Below are 12,581 nucleotides of genomic sequence, written 5' to 3' on the forward strand. Positions count from 1 at the left end.
TCAACAATGGTGACTTGGATATATCAATGCACCAACTGTTGTGTGAGTACTTCATTATGTAGAGATTCAAAAGTGTTTAGTATATTTTTCACAAAGACCCTTATCTGAGTACAGAACCAAACAGGCTCAGCTCCAGGTGGTGGTTCCCCTAATCCAGTAAACGCCACTAAATAACCATAATGTCTTTCTGCATCTAAAGTCCAGCCCTGAAATTGTATTCTGTACCATTCAAACTTGTGATCTGCATGTCGGAATAGTGTCTTTTCTGAAAACAAGGGATTTAATTTAGAATTTGGTGTGCTGATCATAACTGTGTTTGAAGAGGAAAAATCTAAATATTACTTCTGGAAACTGGATCACTCCTTGGCTTCTAGATGTTCTATTAGTTCTATCTGTATTATCAAATCCAATCCAAGGAGGCAAGGATCTTTTCCACCACAGAATACTGATACAAGGTAATAGTTAAAGATCTCTCCCTGGGGAGAGATAATAGTCTCTAGCACCTGTATGTAACCTATAAATGTCCATAGTTAATATGTTCTTTTCAATATCCAGTCCAGCAATCACCTCAATGGATTCATATTTTTGCCTCCATAAGAACTTACAATTGGTACATCTCAAATCTGCAGACTTTTGGGGTTTGTGTTTCCATACAAAATCTAAATCAAACTTATACCACTGTTACGGTATTAAAGGTGTGAGTTTAATATTCTCCTTTACTTAAACTCCTTGAATGTTTGGTCACTCCACCCTGACCTTCAATATACGTATTGCTACTCCTTCAAACGCTTTCACTTTCCAGTTCCTTAATTTTCTTAATTACCACTACCTACTCCTCCATTCCACCTCAGTTACACACAGAGAGAATCATATTCTTAAGTTTTGCATCACCCACAAGTGTTCTGCTTACATGTTCATGTGCTTAGAAATTTCATTATCTGATCATAACCTATCATTTTGATGCATTTTAAGGGTGCTGGGAACCCCAAAATGTCACAGTATAAGGCAGGGCAGTCACCTGGAATGAATTCATGCATTCAAACTGTCTTCTAGTCAAGTGGCAAAGTTTATTATGAGAATAATAGAAGAAGTAGAAATTCCTAAGAGAACTTGCAAACTAATGAGGATGATGCTGACACTTGTATGCAAAAGGAACAACGAAAGGGATGTCAAGGACGCTAATTAGGTGATCTGGGTGGCATTAAGGAATGGTCGGTATATGTAAGTAGTCTGGAATGGGCCAGATGCCTTGAGCAGAGACACCAGTGGTCTAGACTGCTGGAATTATGGGAAAATTCAGGAAGTCAACAGAGATAGCTTCGTTAAACAGACAAGATAGTTCTGTTTATACAAAGATTTACCAGAGGCATGGTCCTTGAGCAGGCAGTGCCTGCACTGGTAACTTTTATTTGAGGAATTACAAGGTCAGGTCTATATGTGACTGGATTGCTTCTAGAGGTATGGTCTTTTCCTTTAGGGGTCCAGGTCCCATCACCCCATCAATTTCCTCTTTCCCTTACCACCCCTATTCCTGTTCTTCATCTTCACTAAGATCTGTATTCTTTTCGCCCTTTATTCATTTCTACAAATCATATTTTTTCTGATTTTGAGGCTTTGGAGGTGACCAAGGACTTTGGTGGCAAGATTTTTTTTCTGAGTCTTCTGTAACTATGGCTGCCAAGGAGACAGGGCTACAGTATCCAAAAAAGTAATATCGCTTCTAGGATTGTATCCCCAGGAGATCATAAAAATGGGAAAGGGTTCCACATGTGCAAAAATATTTATAGCAGCTCTTTTTGTGGTGGCCAAAAACTGGAAATCAAGGGGATGCCCATCAGTTGGGGAACAGCTGAATAAATTGTGGTATATGAATGTAATGGAATACTATTTTGCTATAAGAAATGATGAACAGGAAGAGAGGCCTGGAAAGACTTATATGAACTGATGCTGAGAGAAAGGAGCAGAACCAGGAGAACTTAATACACAGCAACAACCACAGTGTTTGAGGAATTTTTCTGGTAGAATTACCTTCATTGCAATGCAAGGACTTAAAAAATTCCCAATGGTCTCTTAAGGCAAAATGCCTTCCATATCCAGAGAAAGAACTATGGAATTCAATTGCAAAATGAAGCAGATCATTTTCTTTTGTATTATGTTTTGTTTTGTTTTATGATTTCTCCCATTCATTTCAATTCTTCTATGCAGCATGACTTAGGTGAAAATGTATTTAATAGGAATGTATGTATAGAACCTATATAAAATTGTGTGCTGTCTCAGAGAGGGAATGAGGAGGCAGTGGGGAAGGAGGGGGAAGAAATCCAAGATATATGGAAGTGATTGTAGAACACAGAAAACAAATAAAATTATAATAAAAAAAGAAAAAAATAGACCTCAGAGGTAAATTGAATAATTTTTATTACATTAAAATGAAAAATCCTTGTATCAATAACAGGAATGCCATTAGAAATAAAAGGGAAATAGCTGGAGGGAAAACTTTGCAACAAATTTCTCCAATGAAAACCTAATTTCCAAGATATATAGGCAATTGATACAGATATAAATTGTAAGAATAAAACTATTTCCCAATAGATAAATGGTCAGATTATTTGAGTAAACAGTTCCTAAAAGAGGAAATGTGAACTATCAATAATCATATGAATGTTAGAAATCACTAACAAAAGAGAAATGTAAATTAAAACAACTTATACCCATCAGATTGGTAAAGATAATAAAAAAATAAAGTGACAGTTGTTAGAGGGGCTGCGAGAACATAGGCATACTAAAGCACTTTTGTTGAGACTATGAATTGATTCTCCCATTCTATGATGCAGTTTGGAACTAGACTCCAAAGTGTCAACCCCTGAGAGTTGGTCTAGGTTGTATCCATCTACACATTTATTTCTCTTCTAGGAAGAGGGGATTGAGGCCACTGCAATATTGGAACTGAGCCCATTTTGGGGTTGAGGCGTACAGTTTATATGTCCTTCAAAGAGTAGGTGTTCCCAAGTGGTGCCAATCAACTCTGGTTAACACACTGGGACTTGGGCTACATTAAAATGAAAGTGTTGGGCTATATGACTTAGATTACCTAAATCTTGATCAAAGAGACATCAATTTCCATATCCCCTGTCTTGACATTAGAATCAACATTTTCCCAGATGTGTCAGAGCAAACACAATGAACAGGAATATACCCATTAGCCCAAACTTAGAGTTTCCTTTACTGATTAGATCTTGGTCTGGGTAAATCTTTAAGAAAAATGTCCTACACTGGTTAGTTTCTGGATAAGGAAGTAGATTTTTCAGATTCCCTCATCTGATTCTAATGAGAGACATAGCCTCCTTAATGAATCACTAACTGATCAAAAGTTTTGGGATGTATGATGGCTAGCAAAGTGGGAGGTGGGAAGGGGAGAAATTGATTGATTCATTGACAAATCATAGGGGGCAGTTCCCTCTTCGTAACTAGACAGTCTAGATAAAAGACACAAAGAGAAAAGATGAACAACGAATAAAATTGTCCATCTAAGTCTCGTCTCATAAACTGTCTGGGGACATCATCTGTGAAGAAATTGCCTTATCTGGGTGTGATATAAGCAGTTTTCAGCAGAGTGTTTTCTTAAGACTTCTTATAGAGATCCTCTTTCTTTGTTGAAATCTCCTATAAATCTCATCTTAACACAATTTTAAATCACTTGTCAATAACTAGGTCAAATAATGAAAGTTAACTCAACTCTTATGTCTCTATTATTATAAAATCAAAATTGGGACCTTTTAGACCAGGAAACTTACATTTTTAGGTTGGCCAATTGTCATGCTGATATATCTAAGAAACTCAAGAACAGCAAAATTAGAATCCAGTTTTCATACTTCGCATCAATCCCATTAGGAGAATGAGATTCTACTAAGGAATTATGGGCTCCAATACATAAATGAATTCATTTAAAGGTTGACATTAACTATCATTGTAACAAAAGGTTCATGGGTGGTATATGTAAATACATTGAGTAATCATTTTTAAAAGAGTGCATATCAAGTAAGTTATTTATAATAAAACATTTCCAACTTCTAGCCTTGTTCAAATAAATAACCCTTAATTAAAGTGGATATTCCTTTTTAAGCATTTACAAGATAGACCACAAGCCATTCTTCTTCTAAGAGATCTAATTGTAACAGAACTGAGACAGCTGTGCTATTAGTTAAATAACAGAATCATATTCTGGTTTCATGGGTCCTTCACCTAATTATCCCATACCACTATGAGGAATTAAAGGATCCTAACTTATACAGGAACTAGTAGCTGATGTCAAGGCTAAATACTTAATTGTTTGGACTAACATTCTAGGTCAAAATAGCTCAATCTTATATTTCCTTCTTACTACAGTAACTCAAATGTTCCAGTAGATCTATTATTTAATAGATCGAATATTGCGCTTATAAAAATAGAAATTTGCTGTAAAAGAATATGGACATAACTATAGGAAGGGAACAATGTTTCCCTAACTAAAGTCAGCCAGGTGTCACATTGGGGAAATTGAGTCAGGAGAATCCTACCTCAGCTCATGCAAATAATCATTCTCCCAACTCTTCCCATGAGAATGCCATCTGCAGCTCACAGATGCAGCTCATAGACCCCAGAGGGTTGCTGGTATCATGGATTATTGACTCAATAGCATTTCTTGATGATACCTGAGTCAGACTCAAAATAACATCAGTTAACAGTCCCATAAGGTCTTGAATAGAAAGTTCCAATAATCAGAGTTTCAGGTATGTGATTATAATCCCATATTGGTAACAGTAAGAGATTCATCACAGAAAAACTCTACTGTTCTTAGAATCCCTTAAACAATTTGAACATCTTTGAGTCTTAAGTAGGTTGCATACATTCCTTCACCTGTTCTAGTTCCTGTTTATATAACAAAAATAAGTAAAATCAAATTTCCATTAAGATAACACAAGAGAGCTCATAAGTTACTACTCTTTACTAACATAACTGTCTGTACTGAAATCCTATTCCTTAAAATGAAAACAAAAAGAGGTTCCTAACTTTAACCTCACAACTTAAATAGATTTATATCTTTGATAAGCAAGGAGAACAGGAAAGGAAAAGGGGAGGACTGCTCTGAAATATCTAGTAGTCCATACAGATAAGCAAAGGGAACAGGAAAGGGGGAGGGGAGAGTTGTTCTGGAATGTCGAGTAAATGGTTAAGAGTCTTTTTTTACAGGTATTTTTATTTGAAGGGCTTTGGGGGAAAGCTCAGGGAAGTCTCTACTTTTATTCTGCCATCTTGGCTCTGCCCCCAATGTCAAGTAATTGGGAAACCACGCAAGTCAGTCCATGGTGAGAAGCTTCAATGCATAGTCTTCTCTGATCATTTTTCTGGCTGTTCACATCTTGCATCTTATCTCATATGTCACATATTGCATCCTATTTGCTCCATCTGCCTTGGACACTCCTGTTTGCTTCACGTCATCTGTATGATAAGTTTGAACACTAATTTTAACTCTTGCTTAGGCCGTGGAATGTATTCAGATCAGAATAGCAAGATCTTTACAACGTACAGCTCATTACAGCAATTCAGATGCTTTAGTATTAATTACTGGCTTGAGATCTCTGATGCTGCTTCCAATTTGCTGCTGACTCTGGCTTGGTTTCACTGAAAGCACCCATTTAACGCTGGTCCAAGGACACAACAAACGTAGGAAGGAAACTTGAAAATTCATAGTAGGTTTGGACGTAGTTCCTATCAATATCAAATTATTATCGCAATAAATTAGCTTCCAGATGAAAATTTAGTAGGCCTTCTAAAAGAACACAAAAGTTTTTTTACAGAACATTTCTTCATAAAAATATTTCCCTTTCTTAAAATTTATCCTGATGTTAAAAGGAATAATCACTAAACTTTCATAAAGTAAATCCTTTAAAATTGGAATTTATTAAAACTTAATTACTACAAAATTCCTAGTTACCTAAATTCTCTAGTCAAAAAGGTGTTTGTAATGGGGAGGAGATTCAGTTTTTATAAGCCAAGAACATACCCAATTAAATTAGCCTTATTATAATGACAGTCTACTATAGGCCTTTAAAAATTATACTTCTCAAACTTCCAAACTAATATATATAAATATATCCTTAGATGAAGCAGACTAGAAAATTACACTCCTATTTGGTGCAAGGATTCCCATTTCCTCAGTAGGAATTCCACAACAGAACTCTTGCATAGGATTGATAAGAATTTATAACTAGATGGTTCTAAAAATCCTTGTAGATTTACAAAGGAAATTTTACAAGATCTTTTCTTTGTAAAATTACCAATTTTCCTTTTACAAAAATATTTTAAAACAAAAATAAAGAGAGGTTCCTGACTTTAACCTCATAACTTAAAAAGATTTACATCTTTGTTAAGCAGAGAGAATAGGAAAGGGGATGGGTAGGGCTACTCTGGGATATCTAGAAGTACATACACATAAACAAAGGGAACAGGAAAAGAGGAGGGGAGAGTTGTTCTGGAATGTCAGGATATTGGGGGTATTTTGTGAAAGCACACAGGTAAGTTTATGGTGGACTTGATTAAAACTATAAACTCCAAAGAGCTTAGTTAACAATCTCATAATTTTTCTTAAGTGATAGCCAAATAATTTTAGCTGAAACTTTCTTTTAAATATAGACAAAACTTGTAAGTTATGTTTTTTTAAAATTATAGCACTACAGAATATTACAGCACATGGTCAGATAGAATGACCTAACAGCTTCCTAACCTATTTTTTTCTTTCTTTCTGACAGTACAATTCTTAAACTAACAACAACTAGTTTGTAAGAGAAATTGCTTTTCTAAAAAAGCAATGTATCACATAGGTGATACAATTGTCATTAAATTATATAATATAAGAAAATGCAGAAATATATCAATACAATAAACAATTATCATGTATTTCAATTTGAAATAAAACCAATTAATTACCAATCAGGTGACCTTAATTTAGTTGGATGTGCTTCTAAATTGCTTTACACAGAAAATCATTCATCTCATCACCACTGACATTGTATATTGATCCCATCTAAAAACTCGTATAAAGTTACCAAGTATGAAGCAATTATATCTAATTAAAGATATAATAAAAAATATAATAAAAAAATATAATAAAAAAGATATAATAAAAAAATGCAGATGGCATTTGTTCTATGCCACGCATTTTACAATCGTGTGATCCCCACGACAAGCCTGGAAAGTGGGTTTCATTATTATCTCCTTATAAAACAGTAAACCGAGGTAAATACAATGAATTTCTTAATGCCAAATAGCAAATATCTTTTCCTATTAGGTTGTAATAGTTATAAGGAGAGCATTCTCAGACCCTGTTCTTATTTCCTTTAAGTCAGACTGACTTAAATAAAATATGGATTTATAGTTGCTAGTTGTAAATGCATATAAAGTTTAAGAGTTTGAAATCATACCTGTTATCATCAGGTTAGCTTAAATGTGCTGGAATGAAACCCTAAGATTCTCACTTGTACTGCTGCTTTTGGCCCAGGCAAAGAGACCTAATTAATTTGATTTAATGCTGACAGGGTGTGTCTAGTTTCCCAGGCAGAAACCTCCAGCTTTCAGAGATAATAATTAAATAATTGACTATTGTTAAACCAGTGGTTTACAACAACCTTTCTTTTCCCTGACCACGGAGTTAATTTCAATCCAGGGCATTTTCTTCTTTAATCTGCATATCATAAAATTCAGGTGTTCTTAAGAAGATCAAAGAGTTCCAAATCTTTCATTCTTCCAAAAGGAGATAGAAATCTGCACTGTCTATTGCTAGTCCCAAATAAAGGAAGAAGTTTGTGGGACAAATCCTTAAAAAGACATCCTCTTAGATGTTTTAGTGATTATAAAAAAATTTTTTTTTGGAGACATGCAGTGGCTTATGTTCCTATTGGAACCCATGAGTGTAGTTCTGGCTATTCCTAAATCTGTTAACAGATTACAAAAGGTTTAACTGCCTAACGCAGTTTTCAAATTAAAAATCTTTTCCTTCCTTTTTCATCCTGCTTCTTTTCACCTTTTATAATCTGGAGAGCTAACACTTAATAATTTACAAATCAAGAGAGCTGTGTTTCTCTCATACCCTTCACAAACATTACTTAGAAAAAACCCCACAGCTTTTACAATGTTAATATACATTTTAAACAAATTGTCAAAATCCTAAAGTTATTGCATTTAAGGTTATGATATAAAAGCCCTGATCAAAGTGTCTTAAAAGACAAAAACTTATTTTTGCAGTTTTAAACACTACCCTGATGTTGGATATATGGGTGTGTTCAAAGACAGTGCTCTAGATTTAATTTAAACGTAATCTACAAACTTTAGTTTTGGGATCTAACTGAACCTGAATTCATCCAACTTTGGAGTACCAAAAAAACTCAGCTTTCCCTCACCAGTCTTTGCTGTCTTGGGACTGCTTGGTCTAGATCCTCATCAGTATAAAGCTGCTGCTACCTGATTCCACCTTTCCACCAACTTCTGGGAGAGTCTCACCCTGTTTTGTCAGTTCAAAATTACTTATTATCTAACTTTATTTTTGTAGCCCCAACTTGGCCAGGGTTGCCCCCCCCTCCCCCCGAAAAAAGTCTTAATCTCCTGCTGAAAGCCTCAGGAGGAGTTCCTTCCCAGTGCTCTATCTAACCAGAGCCTTTGGAAGTTTGCTGGCTGGTTGCATTTTAAATCTTTCAGACAGTTATTTTCTTACAAACACAGAGAGACAAAGTGCACACAAATCTAATTTCATTGTTGGCTTTTTAACATAAACCAATTTGGAATTAGAATTTTAGATTTTTAGAACTGACAAAATTCAAGGTTGTCTTTAGTTAAGTGTGTTGGAAATCCCTACCAATAGGCCATAGTTGTGGGGAGAAGGCCTTGGCATCCCAGGTGTCCCTTACTCTGCATAACCTTGAGGTGAGTCCTACATTCAGATTTCTAATGCCCAGGTCTTTTGCAATAGTAACAAATGCCAGGCTTTTTAGATCACCACTCTGGACAGTAAGACTGGATGGTGACCCTGAAGTGGTCAGCAAAGTTTATGGTCCTAACAGGGGTCTGGAAAATCCTTTTTGATGGCCTGTAATTCAGCCTCCACCCATGCCCTAAAGTTATAAACAAATTTGATGGTGGATTTAACATGGCCTTCCTTATCTTCAATTTAAGTGGTCTGAATTCTCCATTTGTTGACTACCTTAAAGGGGGTTGGGGCAGCTAGGTGGTGGAGTGGATAGAGCACCAGTGCAGGAGTCAGGAGGACCTAAGTTCAAATCTCACCTCAGACACTTGACACTCACTAGCTGTGTGACCTTGGGCAAGTCACTTAACCCCAATTGCCTCATCCTGGGTCATCTCTAGTCATCCTGAGGAATATCTGGTCACTGGATTCAGATGGCTCTGGAGGAGAAGTGAGGCTGGTGACCTGCCCACCCCTCCCTCACTCAAAACAAAGTCAAGTGCAAGTCATGTCATCATTTCTCTGATGACATGATCTTCTTCAGCAATAAAGGACGAACACACACACTAAAGGGGTAAATTCTAATGGGATTGGTGGGATTGAGTTCAGGGATCTGATTCAGAAGTAGGGTGGAATTATCCCCATCAGGATCAGAGCCTCAAGGGAAGAAGAGAGGTGGGAGGGTGAGGAGTAGGGAGGAGGGGCAGCAGCAGGGAAAGGGGGAGGGGGGGACAGGCAGAGACCTCTGAACCAGAGGGTAGGGCAGGGTAGAAGGAGGTAGACCATGCCAAAGGGGTAGAGGTGGTGTTGGTAGGAGTACTGAATTGGCTTTGTGAGCCCTAAGGGAGGAAACCTCTGTTTTCTACTCCCTCAGCCATTTCAGCAAACCACTGATGGAAATACTCCCATTCACCTCTAGACATTTTATTAGCCTTCTAACTTAACTTGCTTTTGAGATATATTAATCTGGACAGGTCAAAGGAACCCCAATGGCGCCAACATAATTCAGGATTATCTTTCATCAATTGACACCAGCACTGGTAACATTTATGGTCATCAGACTGAAAGTGACTTGACTTATAAGGTGGTTTTGTTAACCAGATACTCAATTTTGGATTCTGACTGACCATAGCCAAATTATAAAGGATATTCTTTCAGAAGAGACCTGTTATGAGGTCTTTGCGTCCAGAGTCTGTTAGCAGAGAAAAGCAGACTGCAACCAAATAAAGGGAGTCCAAAAGATAGGAGCAAGGATTTTGGGTATAAGACTCACCCACTCTTCAGAGCTGAGACTTCAGGAGAAAAGAGGCCCATGGGTGCCCAATTCCAGCACTGTTGAAAGAAGAGTTCAGTCCTATCTTAGTTATAGCATGAAAATGTCAGCCTCCAAGAGTTTGGTCTAAGAAAGACAAACAAGATTAGGTTATGTCAATATGATGAGCGCTGGAAAGATAGAGGAACCCCAAGACTGGAGTTCCCTGTGTGAGCTGACTGAAAGACAATTAGCAGACTCAAGTATTCTTGAGGTCAAGATGGAAAAGATTAATTATGCTTTCAGTGGGCAAGAGTTCTTAGGGAACCTGCAACCTTAGAGGGGGTACAGTTAAAGTTTATATAGGATATTCTTTAGTAACACATGTGCCAAACATGCTACTTAGGTGATTCAGGGCAGGATTAGGGAGGGGTTTAGGAGTAGTTAGTTCTTAAAGGAACATGCACTTTTAGTATCTACTGCTGCGCAGGTATTTTACCCAGAGTTCTAAAACAGTAATGTGGATGAATACTTCCCATCTCTTTGCAGGGTTGATGTACTAGAGGTACAGAACGATTTTCAAACATTTTTTAGGCAGGATCAGTCTGTGAATTTGTTTTGCTTTACTATTCTAATTTGTTATGAAGGAGAGCTTTTTTTTAGGGGGAGAAGTTGTGGGGAGGATTGGAGGAATAGCATTGAAGAAAAAGAAAGCAAAGTGCATTAATGATATGTCTAAAAATACACAGAAGAGATCAGAAAGAGCTTCTGAAGGAAATACAAGCTAGGCATTAGAAGTACTATCTTATTAAGTTTAAAGATACTATTTAAAATTCCAAGTACCATGTAATAGAGATATATGTTTCAAAAACCCTCTTTTTCTATTCTTTTTATATATAAACATTCATGTTCGTTGTTTGTCAAGTTCATAATACAAAAAGAAAGTATAAAAAATAAGCAACAAACCTTGTGTTTCTTTTTAAAATACCATTTGTTTAATATGAACACAGTTCTTATTTTGGTATAGATGAAAGAATGACCTTAAAATCAAGTGACTGCTATGCAGATTTCTCTAGATAAAGCCTTAAGGCCTTGTTATTTGTACTTTGGAAAGTCTTTTGTAATAGGATTCTTGTAGTTATGGAAGGTCAGGGCAAGAACCAGGCAGTTCCACAAAACCCCAACAACTACTAACAGTACAGAGGGGAAACGTAGAGGATAATGCTGAAGGGTAAGGAGAAAAAGGATAGTGGTATTTCTACGTGCTTTCATCTGACTGACTTCTCTTAGTCTCTTTGGCTGGGGGTGATGGGGTGCTTGGTTGCATGTACTTGGTCCCAATTCTAAAATCACATTTCTCTTTAAAAATCACATTTCTCTTTAAAAATCACATTTCTCCCTAGCCTCAAAATACTATCTCAGGAAGTTTCTCCCCAGCCCAAGGACACAGCCTGCCCTAGCAACAACCATTATCTCCCTTCCTGCTATAGTAGCCAACTGTACCTATAGAACTTATTAGGCTTAACCAGCTGTGTACTGGCTTAACGGGCTGTGCATTGGGTCATAACGACATTTACTACTCATTTACCAATCACATGTACCCTAGACTTGGACATACCTATACTCCCTTACATTTATCTTGTCTAACAAGACATTGATGAGAGAAGCCTGGTTTTTCCTGGTCAGTCCTGACTGTTGGTTGACTTAGTGATGGTTCAGGTCTAAAACCACACCTCCAGGTAGCCCCCACCTTGGGCTATTTTCCAATGAATTTTGGGTAAAATACCTGCACAGTAGATACCAAAAGTGCATGTTCCTTTAAGAACCGGCCACTCCTTAACCACTCCCTAATCCCACCCCAAAACACCTAGTTAGCATATTTGGCACAAATGATACTTTAGAAAATACACTTTCCCTGTACCCCTTTAAGGTTGCAGGTTCAGTAAGAATTCTTGCCCGCTGAAAAGCGTAATAAATCTTTACCTTGACTTCAACAATGCTTGAGTTTGTAAATTCTTCTCCAGACGACCTGCCCCTGATACCCTGGTCTTTGTGGGGGTCTCACACCCTCCTTCATCAGGGGCAGTTTTTGCTTTTTTTTTTTTTTTTTTGCCCCTCCAGAGGCCTCCCATTTAAGAGTGCATGATGATAACAGGCTATTCTGTGCAGTGTATTTGCCTGCGTGTCATCCCCCACTTGAAGACTGAGTGCTTCTGTTTCTGCAATGGAGGGATCTAGTTTTCTACTTGTAAATAGATGGCCCAGGTATAGATGTTCTGGCTGTTTGGGGTCCACTTAGTGAATGGTGAAGGGAACCTTTGTATTCCCTCCCAGTTC

The 12,581-nt window shown here is 37.1% G+C and overlaps 1 long non-coding RNA gene and 1 pseudogene across 1 annotated transcript; both read right to left on the bottom strand.

Annotated features, from left to right (window-relative positions):
- Window positions 1–1,370, bottom strand: LOC140517476 (small RNA 2'-O-methyltransferase-like; annotated as a pseudogene).
- A 1,027-nt stretch (window positions 1,371–2,397) lies between these two features.
- Window positions 2,398–10,579, bottom strand: LOC140518044 (uncharacterized). The gene is made up of 2 exons (XR_011971812.1): window positions 10,266–10,579; window positions 2,398–5,745 (listed from the first exon to the last, which is right to left on the bottom strand). It is a non-coding gene; the product is annotated as an uncharacterized lncRNA (long non-coding RNA).
- Between the last annotated feature and the right edge of the window lie 2,002 nt (window positions 10,580–12,581).

Source organism: Notamacropus eugenii, chromosome 1 (assembly GCF_028372415.1).
Source record: "Notamacropus eugenii isolate mMacEug1 chromosome 1, mMacEug1.pri_v2, whole genome shotgun sequence".
NCBI lineage: Eukaryota > Metazoa > Chordata > Mammalia > Diprotodontia > Macropodidae > Notamacropus > Notamacropus eugenii.